At 35.9% G+C, this 18,032-nt stretch overlaps 1 pseudogene across 1 annotated transcript; it reads left to right on the top strand.

Annotated features, from left to right (window-relative positions):
- The first annotated feature begins 3,874 nt into the window (after positions 1-3,874).
- LOC308639269 (alpha-enolase-like) lies at positions 3,875-5,608 on the top strand (annotated as a pseudogene). Its single transcript has one exon. The product of its transcript is annotated as an alpha-enolase-like (transcript).
- The last annotated feature ends 12,424 nt before the right edge of the window (positions 5,609-18,032 follow it).

The raw sequence follows: 18,032 nt of genomic DNA, 5'->3' as shown, positions 1-18,032 counted from the left end.
ACCTACAATGCTGAATATGATACATGCAAAGGGAGTAATATAATTGGAAATTTATCATCTCAATCATTATGATAAAGATTAGTTCAGTCAGGAATCAATAGATGCTAAACCTAGGAGAAATTACTGATGAGGGCAAGGCTATTTTCATGCTCTAAAAGCATAAATTGTTTATTATTTTCAAATGGAAAATACTAATTACACAGTAGAGGCAAGTTTTAGCTATGCATTCCTGTGGAGTATACATTATGAACAGCTACTCTGCCTGTCCTCAGAGTGTGGATTGCAGCCTTGTAGTACTGCAGAACCATAGAATACGCTCTGCAAGCCAGCCTTAAGAGAGGTGAGTCAGTACCCAGCCAACAACCCCAACTGATTACGGTATTCTCACTAAACAACAGCCCTACCCAACCTCTGAGTAAAAGCAACAAACCAATCAACTAGAAAACCCAACAGCAAGCTCTGCTACTGGAGTTGGTATGAACTGATTAGTCCAGAAGCATAGGAAGGACTAATTAGCCAAAGTCTGGGCCTGACAAAGACCACCTGTAAAAGCTAGAAGCAGTGGTATCCCATACATATGAAGACACCAACACAAGAATTACAAAGAATCAAGGAATTATGAAACCATTGAAAGAAATTAATAAAACTCCAATAATGGACTCTAAAGAAACAGAGATCTATGGAATTACAAAAATAATTCAAAATAATCATTTTAAAGAAGTTCAGTGAATTATACAAACATATAGATAAAATTAATTAAATTTTGGAAAATAACACACAAATTTTAAAAAGAAAGACAAAGAAATTGAAACAAAGAAAAATAGAAATCCTGGAGATGAATAATACAATAATTGAAGTGGAAAATTAAATAAAAAGCTTTAATAGCAGACTTGGATCAAGCAGAAGAAAGAATCTGTGAGCTGAAAGACAGAACATTTGAAATTATCCAGTCAGAGGAAAATAAAGAAAAAAGAAGGAAAAAGAAGTAAGATGATTATGGTATTTATAAAACCTTTTAATTGCATAATAAGAATTTTTAATGGGAACGGGGGTGGGGAGAGGAAAGGCCATAAAGCATATTTAAAAAAATAATAGCTAAAAACTTCCCAAATCTTGGTAACATCCAAGAACAGGAAGCACAGAAGACTCCAACCAAATTCAACCCAAAGGGGAGTACATCAAGCTAAATAATAATCAAACTATTAAAAATCAAAGAAAAAATACTGAGAAGAGCAAGAAATAAGAAACACATTACATAAAAGGGAGTCCTAATATGGTAGATTTCTTAAGAGAAGCCATACAAACCAGCAAGAGTTGGGATGATATGTTCAAAGTGCTGAAAAAACTGCCTACCAAGAATACTTTACTCAGGAAAACTGTCATTTGGAAATGAGGGAAAAACAAAAACTTTCCCAAACAAAAACTATGAAGTCTCATCACCACTAGGCCTATCTCAAAGGAATTGCTGAAGGGAGTTCTTTAAGGTGAAATAGAAGGTCACTAATTAACAACATAAAGCATAGGAAAGACTAAAACTTAACAATATAAGTAGTACATAGTCATATTCAGAATATTTTGAGACAAATGACAGCATCTAAACCAATTTTATCTGTAGTATAAAGGATAAAAGATAAAACTATCAAAACAAGCATAGCTAAAATAAATTGTTAAGGAATATAAACCACAAAAGACATAAGTTTTAACATAAAATATATAGTTGCCAGGGAGTAAAAGTGCAGAGTTGTTATATGCAACCAAAGTTAAGTTCTTATCAGCTTGAAATAACCTGCTATAAGATGTCCTATGTAGGGCTGGGGATATAGCTCAGTTGGTAGAGTGCTTGCCTCGGATGCACAAGGCCCTGGGTTCAATCCCAGCAACACACACACACACACACACACACACACACACACACACACAAATGTCCTATGTAAACCTCATGGTAACTACAAAGCAAAAAAGGTATAGTAGAGGTAGAATAATGAAATAAAAATGATTTAAGGCATACCACATCAGAAAACCACCAAATCACAAAAGAAGGCAGGAAAAAAGGAAGAAGGAAATAAAGAACCAAAATAACAATCAAAAAAGAAATGTAAAAAATGTCAGTTGTAAGTCCTTAACTATAAATTATTACCTTAAAATAAGTGGATTAAATTCTCCAATAAAAAGACATAGAGTGACTGGCTGGACAAAAAAATAAGATCCAGTATATAGAGCCTGTTAAGAGACTAACTTCATTTAAGGACTCACACTGAAAGTGGGACTCACACTGAAAGTGAAGGGATTTAAAAAGAAATTCCATGTAATGGAGACAAAAAGAGAAGTGATATGTATACTTATACAATGCAAAATAAACTTTAATACAAAAATTGTAAAAAGAGATAAAGAAGGTTCTTATATATTGATAAAGAGATCGATTCCTCAAGAAGATATGACAATTGTAAATATTTATTCACCCTACATCAGAGCACCTCAATACACAAAGCAAATATTAAAGAACATGAAGGGAGAAATTGATTACCATACAATAATTGTGGGGGAACTTCAATATTCCAATTGCTTTTTTAAAACTTTTTTTATTTGTAAATGGATACAATATATTTATTTTATTTATTTATTATGTGGTGCTGAGAATTGAACCCAGTGCCTCACATGTGTGAGGCAAGTGTTCTACCACTGAGTTATATCCCCAGCCCCAATATTCCACTTTCAACAATGAAGAAAGTGTTCATCCAGACAAAAAATCATTAAGAGAACACCAGACTTAACCTATATTTTAGACCAAATGAATCTAACATACATATACAGAGCATTCCATCAAAGAGCAACAAAACATTCATTGTACTTGAGTTCACATGAAACATTCATCTGATAGGCCAAACAATTCTAAAATTTAAGTCTCTAATCATATGAAAAATGTTTTCTGATCACAATGCATAAAACTGTAAATCAGTAACAGGAGAGATGTGGGAAAATTCACAAATATTTGACAATAAAACAACATCCTCAGGAACAATCAATAGGTCAAGGAAGAAATCAAAAAATAAAGTTTTAAAATCATGAGACTAAAATAAAATGGAAATACAACTAACCAAAACTTGTGGGATGGAACAAAAACAGTTTGAAAAGTTTATTGCAACAAATGCTTATATACAAGAAAAAAATATTTCCAAAAAAAAATCTACCATATCTCAAGGAGCTAGAAAACAAAGAACAAATTAAGACCAAAGTGGGCAGAAAGAAGGAAAATAATTAGCAGAGCAAAAATAAATGAAGTGGAGACTGGAGAAACAACAGAAAAGTCAACAAAACTAAATTATCCAATAAAAAGACATAGAGTTACTGTCTGGATAAAAAAAATAAGACCCAAGTACATAGAGCCTGTAAGAGACTAACTTTATTTAAGGACTCACCCTGAAAGTGAAGGGATTTAAAAAGAAATTCCATGAAATGGAGACAAAAAGAGCAGAGATATGTATACTTATATGAGGCAAAATAAACTTTTTTTAAGAGAGAGAGAGAATTTTTTAATATTTATTTTTTTAGTTTTCGGTGGACACAACATCTTTATTTGTATGTGGTGCTGAGGATCGAATCCAGCACCCCGTGCATGCCAGGTGAGTATACTACCACTTGAGCCACATCCCCAGCCCAGGCAAAATAAAATTTAATACAAAAATTGTAAAAAGACAAATGACAGTTGGTAGAGTGCTTGCTATTTTATAAAGATTAACAAAATTGTCAAATCATTCACAAGACTAAGACAAAAATGAGGAACTGGGGTTGTAGCTCACTGGTAGAGCACTTGCCTAGCATGTGTGAGGCACTGGGTTCCATCCTCAGCACCACATAAAAATAAGTAAATGGACTCGCGGCGCAGGTACCTCTCCGGCTTAACGCTCTTCTCGGTGTCTGCAGCACCCTCTGCTTCTTTCCTTGGAGAGGAGATCCAGCAGCCAGAGATTCACAATGTCTATTCTGAAGATCCAGGCCAGGGAGATCTTTGACTCTCGTGGGAATCTCACTGTTGAAGTGGACCTCTACACCTTAAAAGGTCTCTTTAGAGCTGCTGTGCCCAGTGGGGCCTCAATTGGTATCTACGAGGCCCTAGAGCTCCGGGACAATGACAAAACTTGCTACATGGGGAAGGGTGTCTCAAAGGCTGTTGAGCACATCAATAAAACTATTGCACCTGCCCTGGTTAGCAAGAAACTGAATGTTGTGGAGCAGGAGAAGATTGACAAACGGATGATGGAGATGGATGGAACAGAAAATAAATCTAAGTTTGGTGCGAATGCTATCCTGGGTGTGTCCCTTGCTGACTGTAAAGTGCTGTAGAGAAGGGGGTGCCCCTATACCGCCACATCGCCGACTTGGCTGGCAACTCAGAAGTCATCCTGCCAGTTCCGGCGTTCAGTGTGATCTATGGTGGTTCTCACGCTGGTAACAAGCTGGCCTTGCAGGAGTTCATGATCCTCCCTGTGGGCGCTGGGTGCTTCAAGGAGGCCACGCGCATTGGAGCAGAGGTCTACCACAACCTGAAGAACGTCATCAAGGATAAATATGGGAAAGACGCCACCAATGTGGACGACGAAGGCGGGTTTGCTCCTAACATTCTGGAGAATAAAGAAGCCCTGGAGCTGCTGAAGACCGCCATCAGGAAGGCTGGCTACACTGACAAGGTCGTCATCCGCATGGATGTGGCCGCCTCTGAGTTCTACAGATCTGGGAAGTAGGACCTGGATTTCAAGTCTCCTGATGACCCCAGCAGGTACATCACACCTGACCAGCTGGCTGAATTGTACAAGTCCTTTGTCAAGAACTACCCAGTGGTGTCTATCGAAGACCCCTTCGACCAGGACGACTGGAAAGCGTGGCAGAAGTTCACAAGTAGTGCAGGCATCCAGGTGGTGGGCGATGATCTCACTGTGACCAACCCCAAGCGCATTGCCAAGGCTGTGAGCGAGAAGTCCTGCAACTGCGTCCTGCTCAAAGTCAACCAGATCGGCTCAGTGACTGAGTCCCTCCAGGCGTGTAAGCTGGCCCAGTCCAACGGCTGGGGCGTCATGGTGTCTCATCGCTCTGGGGAAACTGAGGACACCTTCATTGCTGACCTGGTGGTGGGACTCTGCACTGGGCAGATCAAGACTGGTGCACCTTGCAGATCTGAGCGCTTGGCCAAGTACAACCAGCTCCTCAGAATCGAAGAGGAGCTGGGTGACAAGGCGAAGTTTGCCGGCAGGAAATTCAGAAACCCCCTGGCTAAGTAAGGTGGGGCAGGCGAGCCTGAGCCCTGGGCACCGTCTGGAGATTAGATCCTCAATTAGATTCTCCTCCTGACTTAGCGTGGACAGGTCAAGCCCCACCAGTGCTTGTGGGGCCTTTGGTGGTTAGCTCCCCTCTCCCACCACTAGTTCCTTAGTGCTCCTGCAGAAGCCAAGGTGACCACCCAGAGCCCTGTTGGAAACTCTCACAGTGTAATCATGTGACTGGCCTGAATCATCGTTCTCAGCTTGCTTCCCACCAAGTGTCCAGAACTATGTGCTCCTCCAGTGTGGCTACAGGCAAGGTCCCCAGTGGTTTCATATGCAAAATAAATAGCCTCAGTGACCCATAAGAAAAAAAATAAGTAAATGTGTCCATCTACAATTTTAAAAAATTAAAAGACTCAAAGGAATAAAATCAGAAATGAAAAAGAATAGTACCATTTATATAACAGAAATACAAAGGATCATGAGAATTATTGTGAACAATTGCACATCAACAAATTGGACAAACTAGAGGAAAGGAATAAATTCATAGACACATAAAACCTAGGAAGAGAAATATAAACTCTGAACAAATGAATAATGAGGAAGAAGATTAAATCAGTAATAAGTCTCCCATCATATAAAAGCAGAAACTGATGATTTTGCTGTTGAATTCTACCAAACATTTAAAGGATATCAATAATCTTCAAACTCTTCTAAAATTGCAGAAGAGGGAATACATTCAACCTCACTTTACAAGTACAACATTACCTTGATCCCAATGTTAAACAAGGGCACTACAACAATAGGAAATTATAGTCCAATGTCCCTGATGAACAACAGATAGAAAAATCCTAAACAAAACACTAGCAGACCAAAATCAAGAATTAAGTACAACATCATTCACTTTGACCAAGTGGTATTTATCCCTAAGATGGAAAGGTGGTTCAACATATGCAAATCAGTAACAGAATGAAGGACAAAAACCTTGCAATCATCTCAATAGATGCAGAAAATATATATTTCACAAAATTCAACATCCTTTCTTGATTAAAAAAACACTTAACAAATTAGATATAGAAGAAATGTACCTTAACATAATAAAAACCATATACACAATAAGCCTATAGCTATCACACTTGAATGTAAGAATTTGAAAGCTTTTCCTCACAGATCAGAAATAAAATAAAGATGCTCACTCTTACCACTTCTAGTCAACATACTACTGGCAGCCCTGACCAAAGCAATTAAGTAAGAGAAAGATGAGGTATCCAAATAGGAAAGTAATCAGTGATTTTTTTTTGTCTTTGCAGATAGCATCATCTTATCTGAAAAAAATCCTGAAGACCTCACCAAAAACTATTCATACTAATAAGCAAGTACAGTAAAATTGTAGATAAAAATATCAAGACAAAAATTAGTGACATTTCTATACAATACAGCACTGGAAAAAAAATTAAAATCATTCAATTTATAATAGCTTCCAAAAAACAATACTTGGAAATAAAATAAACCAAGGAAGTGAAAACACTAAAACACTGGTGAAAGGAAAATAAATGGAAAGTTTTTCCATGTTCATGAATTGGAAGAATTAAAATTGTTACAAAGTCCATGCTACCCCCCAAATCTGCAGATTCAATATAATCCTTATAAAAATTCCAAAGACATTTTTCACAGAAGTTATAAACACAATACTAAAATTCATATGTAATTACAAAAAAACTCCCAAAGAACCAAGAAAATCTTGAGTAAAAAAAAAAAAAAGACAGAGATCATACCTATCATATCATACTACTATTACTGGATGGCACAAGATCCCTCCCAGGGAGGAAAGAGGTTAGGTAGGCTACATTGCTCTCTGCTCCAGAGATATTCATAAGAAATTTGATAAGAAAATTTTTTTTTCTGAAAGCCAGCTTAAAAAATGATGAAAGAAACTTGATTGTTCCAAAAGTTCCATCTGGAAAAGCTCTGAAAGGAGGAAAGCTTTTAATAGGAAAGGGGTTAACTATATGAAGACAAAAGAAGAGTTTTGCAGGTTTTGCCTCCTTCTTGTTGGTGGAAAGGAGATTCCCAGGTGTTTCACAGGTTCTGGAGTCTCCTTTATTGTATAAAAATGTGCTAGGACTTCCTTGGTTCAGTGTCTGTCTCCCTTTGAGATAAACATGGTTTTTTGTTGTTGTTGTTTTTAACTGAGGAGAAGAAAAGGTATCCCAAAGGATTTTCTTTAGAACTCAGAATACCTAAAGAGATGATATTACAGATGCAGAAATAGATTGGAGAAACAGCAGGGAAGGGGTTTGGATTGCAGCCTTCCCAGGCTCCCCAACATGAGGAATCCATCCCCAATTTCAGAGGGGAGGCAAATTCAGTCTCTTTCAATACCTGATTTCCAACTAAATTAAAAAGATATAGCAATTAAAACTACATGGTACTGGCATTAAAAAAAGACATATAGGCTAATGCAACAGGATTACAAGCCCGGAAATAAATTGGGGTTTTATGGGTACTTAAATTTCAAAACAGAACCTGCAATGGGAAATGGAAAACCTCTTTATAAAGGGTGTTGGGAAAGATGGATGACCTCCTTGAAAAGAATTAAATTGAACTCTTTACTCACATCATATACAAAAATAAATTCAAAATGTTTAAAGACTGAAACATACATCTGAAGTCTGTAAAACTAGTAGGAGAAAATACACAGGAAAAGCTACATGATCTGGGTGATAAGTTTTTATATGACCCCAAATATCAAGTGACAAAAATAAAAATAGACTAAATAGGATTACATCAAACTAGAAAGCTCTTCCCCAGAAAGGACCAAAAGCAAATCAACAGAATGAAGAGAAAACCTATGGAATGGGAAAGAATATTTGCAAGTCATATATCTGACAAGGGATTAATATCCATAGTATATAAGGACTGCAGAAAACTCAATAGCAAGAAAACACATTAACTTGATTTAAAAATGGTCAAAATTCTGAATACATTTCTCAAAAAAAGATATAAATGACCAAAGATATATGACAAAATTCAATACTATGTCACCTCACACCTGACAGAGTGCCTATTATGAAAAAAGACAAAAGGTGAAAAGTATTAGCAATGATATGGGAAAAAGTGAACCCTTGTACACTGTTGTTTAAATTTTGAATTAGTACAGCTACTATGAAAAATTGTGGGGCATTTCCACAAAAATTCAAAATTAGAACTATTATATAATTCAACAGTACCACTACTCGGTATATATGCAAAGGAAGTAAAATCAGTATATCAAAGAGACATATCAGCATTCCCATTTTTATCGTAGCACTGTTCACAATAGCCAAGAAATGGAGTAAGTGTCTATCAAAGGACAGATGGATAAAGAAAACAAAATCTTGTTCTTTTCACAACATGGACAGGACAGAATTAGAAATACCTCATAATTTTAATTATATATCAAATCTAAAACAACCCAACTCAGAAGTAGAGAGTAGAATGGTGGTTACCAGAGGTGGGGGAGCGGGGAGGGATGTTACTCAGTTCAGTTAGGAAGGAATAAAATGTTTTTAAATATTTTTTTTAATTGTAGATGGACACGATATATTTGTTTGATTTTTTTTATGTGATACTGAAGATCAAACCCAGTGCCTCAGATGTGCTCTGAGATACAACTGCAGCTCTGAGTAATATGTTTTTAGCATAGCATGGTGACCATAGTTAATAATGTATATATTCATATTTTAAGAGAGTAAATTTCAAATGTTCTAACCACAAAAAATAAGTACAAGTTCTTGAAATTTCAACTTAAGAAGTTTTTACATATGCTTATGCTACACTTAAACTGGAAATTTCAGCTAGGCATAGTGGCACACACCTGTAATCCCAGTGACTCTGCAGGCTGAGGAAGGAGGACCACAGATTTGAGGCCAGCCTGAGCAATTTAGCAAGATCCTGTCTCAACAAAAAAATAAAACAAGCCAGATGCAGTGGTGCATGCCTGTAATCCCAGCTGATTGGGAGGCTGAGGTGGGAGGATATCGAGTTCAAAGCCAGCTTCAGCAAAAGCAAGGTCCTAAGCAACGCAGTGAGACTCTGTCTCTAAATAAAACACAAAAATGGGCTGGGGATGTGGCTCAGTGTTTAAGTTCCCTGAGTTTAATTTCTGGTACCAAAAAAAACTCATAAAATAAAATAAGTCAGGCACAGTGACAAACACCTGTAATCCAGCAACTCCACAGGGCAAGGAAAGAGGATGACAAGTTCAAAGTCAGTCTCAGCAATTTATTGAGGCTCTAGGCAACTTAGTGAGACCCTGTCCCCAAAAATAAAAAAGGCTGGGCATGTGGCTCAAGGGTTAAGCACCCTGGGTTCAATCTCTGCTCCTACTACTATTACTACTACTCTTTCTAATAATAATAATAATTACAGTAGTCAGACCTACCCACAGTTTTAATTTCCATAGTTTCTGTTACTTTTGATCAATTGCAATCTGAGAATATTAAATGGGTAATTCATTCAATCTGTTTTAATAGTAAGCCATTCTGAGTAATGTGTTGAAATTTCATGCCCAACCACCAGGGATATGAATTGTCCCTTTGTCCAGCTTATCCCACTTTATACACTACCTGCCTTTAGTCACTCAGTAGCCATCTCAGATGTCACATGTATTCTCACAGTACCATGGCATTTGTGGTATTCAAATAACACTTAATTATGGTCACAAAGTTGAAGAGCAGTGATGCTGACAATTTGAATACTCCAAAAGAGGACCAGTAAAATGCTTCTTTTAAGTGAAAAGTTGAAAGTTCAACAGCATATTTTGAGAGAGGGAGAGACCACATTCACATTACTTGTGTCACCATATATTGCTATAATTGTTGTATTATGTTCTTTATTATTACTCTCTTACTTGCATAACTCATAGATTAAATTCTATCATAGTTAAGTATATATAGGAAAAGCATCATATATATGAGTTTATATAATATATGTATAATATTACGCGTTTAGTATTATCTGTGGCTTCAGGCATCCACCAGGGGTCTGGGATTGTATCCACCATATATAAGGGGGAAATACTGTTTGAAATGATAAATATGCAATTTGTTGATTTGATGTATTCATATAATACCACTTTGTATGTCATAAAAATATTTTTAATTTGTTAATGAACAAGAAAATAAAACTATAATAAAGTAAAAGCTAAATATTTTGAGTGTATTGAGAATACTTTTTGTGTTTCTCTGTGATAAAAATCATAAAACTGTACTAATAGACAGAAGAGACATGAGAAAATTGAAATAAATGAAGAGAAAGATCCTGTTTCTCAGTGTGAAGACAATAAAGATGTGTCCACTCTCTCCCTCTTCAAAGGCTTTCTTCTCTTGGCATTTACAAAATAACTTTTCCATTGTGGCTTCTTCCTTCCTGCTTGCTCCTTTTCAAGCTCCTTTTCTGGATTCTCCTTCTCCCAGGAACTTCTGAAAGATTTGTTTTAACCATTATCTCATTTCTATTTGTGTTGTCTCTAAGTGAACTTGCCTTGTCTTATGATTTTAAGTATCAGCTATGTGTTGATGACTCCAACCCTGATCTCCCTTCAGACTGTCAGAGTTATATATCCAACTATCTACATGGCATGTCACTCTGATAAATCTTAGGTATATCGAATTTCATGTGTACAAAAACAGAACACTTAATTTTTAGCTCCAGGTTGGGATTCTTTTCCTTCAGATCTTCACTAAGGACCTTCTCATCATTCAATGCTCAGTTCAAGTGTCACCTCTTTGGACTGGCCACCTGATCTAAACTAAACCTACCCATTCAGGACAATAGGTAATCATTTCACATTACCATAGTTAAGTGTTTCCATGACATGCTATCTGAAATTATCCTGTTTGTACACCTATTTAATGATTTATGACTTATCTCCCTACCACCACTCCTTTCTATACTGCAAGCTCCTCAAGAGTAGTGTTAGTGTTTGACTTGTTCACTGGCTTACCTTATTTCCACCATGTGTATCAGTGCTTGGCACATAATGGGTGTTCCATAAATTCTTATGGAATGAATTTAAATTTTTTTTGTAGTTGTAGTTGGACAGAATGCCTTTATTTGTTTATTTTTATATGGTGCTGAGGATTGAACCCAGTGCCTCACACATGCTAGGCAAGCACTCTACCACTGAACCGTAGCCCAAGCCCTGGAATGAATTTAAAAAATAATAATTAAAAATTTACCTCATTTCAATCAAATTCCAGTAGTATTAGGGGAAAAAGGGATCTATAATAAAAATATGATTAAGTCATATGGTAAAAATAAACCAAATAGAATACCAAGGAAATTTTTGAGAAAAAAAAATTGTATGGATGGCAATCTGTCTTATTAAGTATTTTTAAATGTCAAAAATCAGATAATGTATAATAAAATAGGATAGTGCTAGAGAACAGTTGTAGTGGACGGTTCATAGAATAGGACATCCAACCAGGAATGGTGGTGCATGCCTGTAATCCCAGCAGCTCAGGAGGCTGAGGCAGGAGTATCTCTATTTCAAAGCTAGCCTCAGCAACTTAGCAAGATGCTAAGCAACTCATCAAGACAAAATAGGGCCAGGGATGGAGCTCAGTGGTAAACTTCCCCAGAGTTCTATCCATAGTACACACTCCCCCCCACTGAAAAAAATAGAATATCCGGACCAGTATCAAAGTATCTAAGTACATAGAAGCATTTAATATATGATGAAGGCAACAATGCCAGTAGTAAAACGTATTCAAAAGATAAAGTAGATATAACTGACTAAATCTTTGTTTCTCCCATGGTACTACACCTTTCTGGATTCTTACCAGTTTCTGGTGCATCCTGCCAAGAAAATACTTACACTTTCAAGGATTGTATATTTTTGTATTCTTTTCTTCCCACACAAATTTTCGAATATCACACTGCTCTACAACTTATTTTTCACATAAATTCAAATTAAAACTCCACTGAGATTCCATCTCACTTCAATCAGAATGACAATTATCAAGAATATAAGTAGCAATAAGTGTTGGTGAGGATGTGAGGGAAAATGTGCATGCATACATTGCCGGTGGGACTACAAATTGGTACAACCACTCTGGAATGCAGTGTGAAGCTTCTTCAAAAAACCTGGAATGGAACGACCATTTGACCCAGATATCCCACTCCTCAACATATACCCAAAGGAGTTTAAATCAGCATACTACAGTGATACAGCCACATACATGTTTACAACAGCTCAATTCACAATAGCTAAGCTATAGAACCAACCTAGATGCTCTCCAAAAGATGAATGATTCTTTAAAAATGTGGTGTATATATACACAATGGAATATTACTCACCATAAAGAAGAATGACTTCATGATATTTTCCAGTAAATGGAGGGACCTGGAGACTATCATACTAAGTGAAATAAGACAGTCCCAAAAAGCCAAAAGTTTAATGTTTTCTGATATGTAGAAGCTAACCCACAATAAGCGGGAATAATAAAAGTTCATTGTATTAGATAATGTGGAATAGGGGGAAGGGAGACAGGATAGGAAATGTGAAAGACAGAAGAATGAATCTGACACAGTTTTCTTATGCCTGTATATAAAAACATCACAGTGAATCCTACCATAATTGGATCCTAACTAGAGTAAGATATAGTCCATAATTTTATAATTATATCAAAATGGATTCTACTGTCATGTATAACTAAAAAGAACCAATAAATAAATACAAACAAAAACAAATCCTGTCTTGGATATCCTTCCATATAACTACATGTTATGCCTCATTCTTTTTAAAATTGCATAGATTCCATTGTACAGGTGAATCATAATATATTTTTCAGATTTTGCTAGTACAAACAAGATTTCAATGATTATTTTACTCAATATGATTATATTTAAAGGATAAACACTCAGGAGTGAAATTTCTAAATCAGATTGCCCCTTTTTAGTTTTGATGGTTATTTCCAAAATCCCATTCCTCCACAAAGAGTGTGCCAATGTAACCTCACAGTAGGAATGCATTCTTTTTTCTGATTCCCTTCACTGGTTTCAGTATATACTATTATAAGCTTTCTGATCCTTATTAATCCGATAGAGGAAAAATGTTATGTTGCAATTGTTTAACTTGCATTTATTTAACAAGTGAACTTGAATGTTTTCATATATGTAAGAGTTATTTTTCTTTTCCACAAACTGTCTAATGATATATTTTACCTATTTTTCCTAGCATATTCTTGTCTACTAGCTTATTGATATGTAGGGATTATTTATATAGGAAAAAAGTTAGCTCACCCTTGGGGAAAAAATATAACCTAGCACAAATAGGTTTTATATATATATATATATATATATATATATATATATATATATATATAAAATCTTGTGATATGAAGCAATTTTTCCAATATTAAAAGCAGAATGGATAAAGGAAACTATTGGACTACATAACATTTTAATGTTTATCTATAAACATATTTAAGTGACAAACAATGACTAAATATGTGCATATATTAACAATAGAGGAGAAATTTTGAGAAAGGAAACCTAGTAAAAGTGCTAAAGAATATACATAAATGGTCATTATATTACTCTTACAACTTTTCTGTAGGCTTATCATTTTTCAAAATGAAACTGTTGAGTAAATGTAATTTTAAAAAAGAAGAAATGGCCTGACACAGGCTTATAATCCCATCTACTCAGGAAGTTGAGGCTGGTGGATTGCAAATTTAAGACCAGTCTGGATATTTTATGGAGACCTTGTCTCAAAACAAAATTAAAAGGGCCAGGGTTGTAGCTCAGTGGTAAACTGCCCCTGGGTTCAATCTCCAATACTGGTAAAATATAAACAAATAAATAAATAAATAACAAAGAAATATTGTGCACAGTATCACACACCTGTAATTCCAATGACTTAAGAGGCTGAGGCAGGAGGATCACAAGTTCCAAGAAAGCCTCAGCAACTTAGAAAAATCCTATCTCAAAATTAAAAATAAATAAGGACTAGGATACAGCACAGTGACAAAACACCCCTGGATTTAATCCCCAGTACCAAAAAGAAGGAATGAAGGAAGGAAAAAAAGAAGGTTAAGTTCAAATAACCAAAATTTAGAATTAAAAAAATTAAGCAATTACTACAGCAGAAGAGATTCTTTTTTCCAAAAGAAGTTATAGTTACATGCCATACATTGGAAAACATTGATAAAATAAAAATGGCAAAAACCAAAATGAAAAAACAATATTTGAAATATATGACAGCCAAAAGAATGATATCCTTAAAATAAAATGTGCTTTTATGGGGGCTGGAGTTGTGGCTCAGCAGTAGAACACTCCCCTCTCACGTGTGAGGCCCTGAGTTCGATTCTCAACACCACATAAAAATGAATAAACAAAATAAAGGTATTCTGTTCAACTACAACTAAAAAAATATTTTAAAATATGCTATTATGAATTAATAAGAAGAAGTGCACATTTTAGCATGTAAAAATGATGGACAAAGAACATAAGAAGGCACACAAAACAAGAAATACAAATGACTAGTAAGTGATAAGAGAAAGTTAAAATGAATTCACATTTGCTTGTAATCAAAAATGAAAATATGCTGAGGGTGTGGCTCTGTGGTAGAGCACACATTATCCATAAAGAGGACCTAGCTTCAGTCCCACATACCAAAAATGCAAATTATGTAATGACACCATTTTCTGTTTGTCATGTTAACAAAGTTTAGTAAAAATGAAAATAGTGTTGAGGAAGAAAATGGGCACCACTTTAAAGTATCATGGTGGGAAGGTAAATTGTAAATTTTCTGGAGGGCACCTTAGCAATTTGTATCAAAAGTACTCAAACATTGAAACTATTTTACTTCCTAGGGATTTATCTAATGAAAAAAAATTGGATAATGTTAAGAAATTTGTGTAAAAGAGTGTTCTTCATGGCACCAATTTCTTTTTCTTTTCTGTTATTATTTTTTAATGGTACCTGGAATTGAACCCAGGGGTGCTTAACAACTGAGCCACATCACCAGACATTATTTATTTTGAGACAAGGTCTCACTATTTGCTTAGGTCCTCACTAAGTTGCTGAGGCTTTTCTTTTTTTTAAAAATATTTTAGGGTTCAGAAGCGGAAGTGCTTGTCAGGGCCAGTTCTTGTAACAGTCTCTTCAACAGCAAGCAGAAAATCAGTTGACGAGAAAGACAGTGAGCAGGAAATGGCCAATCCTCAGAGGTAAAAGCCAACCAAGCCTTCATAGGCAGTAGCCACAGGATTGAAACGGGGCTTGGGAGAGACAGTCAAGACCCACCCGTTTCATTGGTCACCCGGCAAAGGGAACGAACGGTCACCATTAGCATGGGATACCACCATGACAGAGAACTGATAACTTCATTGAAACCAGCGGCGACAGTGACTTCTTCCCTTCCCTTCTAATACCTTTCCTCCCAAGCATACTAACGAAGAGAAGAAGAGAGAGAACTCAAATTACTAACATACGGGATGAAAAAGGCAATATCAAAACAGACACTTCAGAAATACAGAAGACAATTAGAAATTATTTTGAAAACCTATATTCCAATAAAATAGAAGATAGTGAAGACATCGATAAATTTCTTAAGTCATATGATTTGCCCAGACTGAGTCAGGAGGATACACACAATTTGAATAGACCAATATCAATGGATGAAATTGAAGAAGCCATCAAAAGACTACCAACCAAGAAAAGCCCAGGACCGGATGTGTATACAGCGGAGTTTTACAAAACCTTTAAAGAAGAATTAATACCAATACTTTTCAAGTTATTTCAGGAAATAGAAAAAGAGGGAGCTCTTCCAAATTCATTCTATGAGGCCAACATCACCCTGATTCCGAAACCAGACAAAGACACCTCAAAGAAAGAAAACTACAGACCAATATCTCTAATGAACTTGGATGCAAAAATCCTCAATAAAATTCTGGCGAATCGGATACAAAAACACATCAAAAAAAAATTGTGCACCATGATCAAGTAGGATTCATCCCTGGGATGCAAGGATGGTTCAATATACGGAAATCAATAAATGTTATTCACCACATCAATAGACTTAAAGATAAGAACCATATGGTCATATCGATAGACGCAGAAAAAGCATTCAACAAAGTACAGCATCCCTTTATGTTCAAAACATTCGAAAAACTAGGGATAACAGGAACTTACCTCGACATTGTAAAAGCTATCTATGCTAAGCCTCAGGCTAGCATCATTCTGAATGGAGAAAAATTGAAGGCATTCCCTCTAAAATCTGGAACAAGACAGGGATGCCGTCTATCATCACTTCTATTCAATATAGTTCTCGAAACACTGGCCAGAGCAATTAGACAGACGAAAGAAATTAAAGCCATAAAAATAGGAAAACAAGAACTTAAATTATCACTATTTGCAGATGACATGATTCTATACCTAGAAGACCAAAAAGGGTCTACAAAAAAACTACTAGAACTATTAAATGAATTCAGCAAAGTGGCAGAATATAAAATCAACACGCATAAATCAAAGGCATTTCTGTATATCAGCGACAAAACTTCTGAAACGGAAATGAGGAAAAACACTCCATTCACAATATCCTCAAAAAAAAAAATAAATAAAATACTTGGGAATGAACCTAAGAAAAGAGGTGAAAGATTTATACAATGAAAACTACAGAACCCTAAAAAGAGAAGTAGAAGAAGATCTTAGAAGATGGAAAAATATACCCTGTTCATGGATAGGCAGAACTAACATCATCAAAATGGCAATATTACCAAAAGCTCTCTATAGGTTTAATGCAATGCCAATCAAAATCCCAACGGCATTTCTTGTAGAAATAGATAAAGCAATCATGAAGTTCATATGGAAAAATAAAAGACCCAGAATAGCAAAAGCAATTCTAAGCAGGAAGTGTGAATCAGGAGGTATAGTTATACCAGATTTCAAACTATATTACAGAGCAATAGTAACAAAAACAGCATGGTACTGGTACCAAAACAGGTGGGTAGACCAATGGTACAGAATAGAGGACACAGAGACTAATCCACAAAGCTACAACTATCTTATATTTGATAAAGGAGCTAAAAGCATGCAATGGAGGAAGGATAGCATCTTCAACAAATGGTGTTGGGAAAACTGGAAATCCATATGCAACAAAATGAAACTGAATCCCTTTCTCTCGCCATGCACAAAAGTTAACTCAAAGTGGATCAAGGAGCTAGATATCAAATCAGAGACTCTGCATCTGATAGAATAAAAAGTTGGCTCCGATCTACATATTGTGGGGTCGGGCTCCAAATTCCTTAATAGGACACCCATAGCACAAGAGTTAATAACAAGAATCAACAAGTGGGACTTACTTAAACTGAAAAGTTTTTTTTTTTCTCAGCAAGAGAAACAATAAGAGAGGTAAATAGGGAGCCTACATCCTGGGAACAAATTTTTACTCCTCACACTTCAGATAGAGCCCTAATATCCAGAGTATACAAAGAATTCAAAAAATTAAACAATAAGATAACAAATAACCCAATCAACAAATGGGCCAAGGACCTGAACAGACACTTCTCAGAGGAGGACATACAATCAATCAACAAGTACATTAAAAAATGCTCACCATCTCTAGCAGTCAGAGAAATGCAAATCAAAACCACCCTAAGATACCATCTCACTCCAGTAAGATTGGTAGCCATTATGAAGTCAAACAACAACAAGTGCTGGCGAGGATGTGGGGAAAAGGGTACTCTTGTATGTTGTTGGTGGGACTGCAAACTGGTGCGGCCAATTTGG

Source organism: Spermophilus citellus (genome assembly GCF_964194105.1).
Source record: "Spermophilus citellus genome assembly, chromosome: X".
NCBI lineage: Eukaryota > Metazoa > Chordata > Mammalia > Rodentia > Sciuridae > Spermophilus > Spermophilus citellus.
This window is presented reverse-complemented; position numbering and strand designations above follow the sequence as displayed.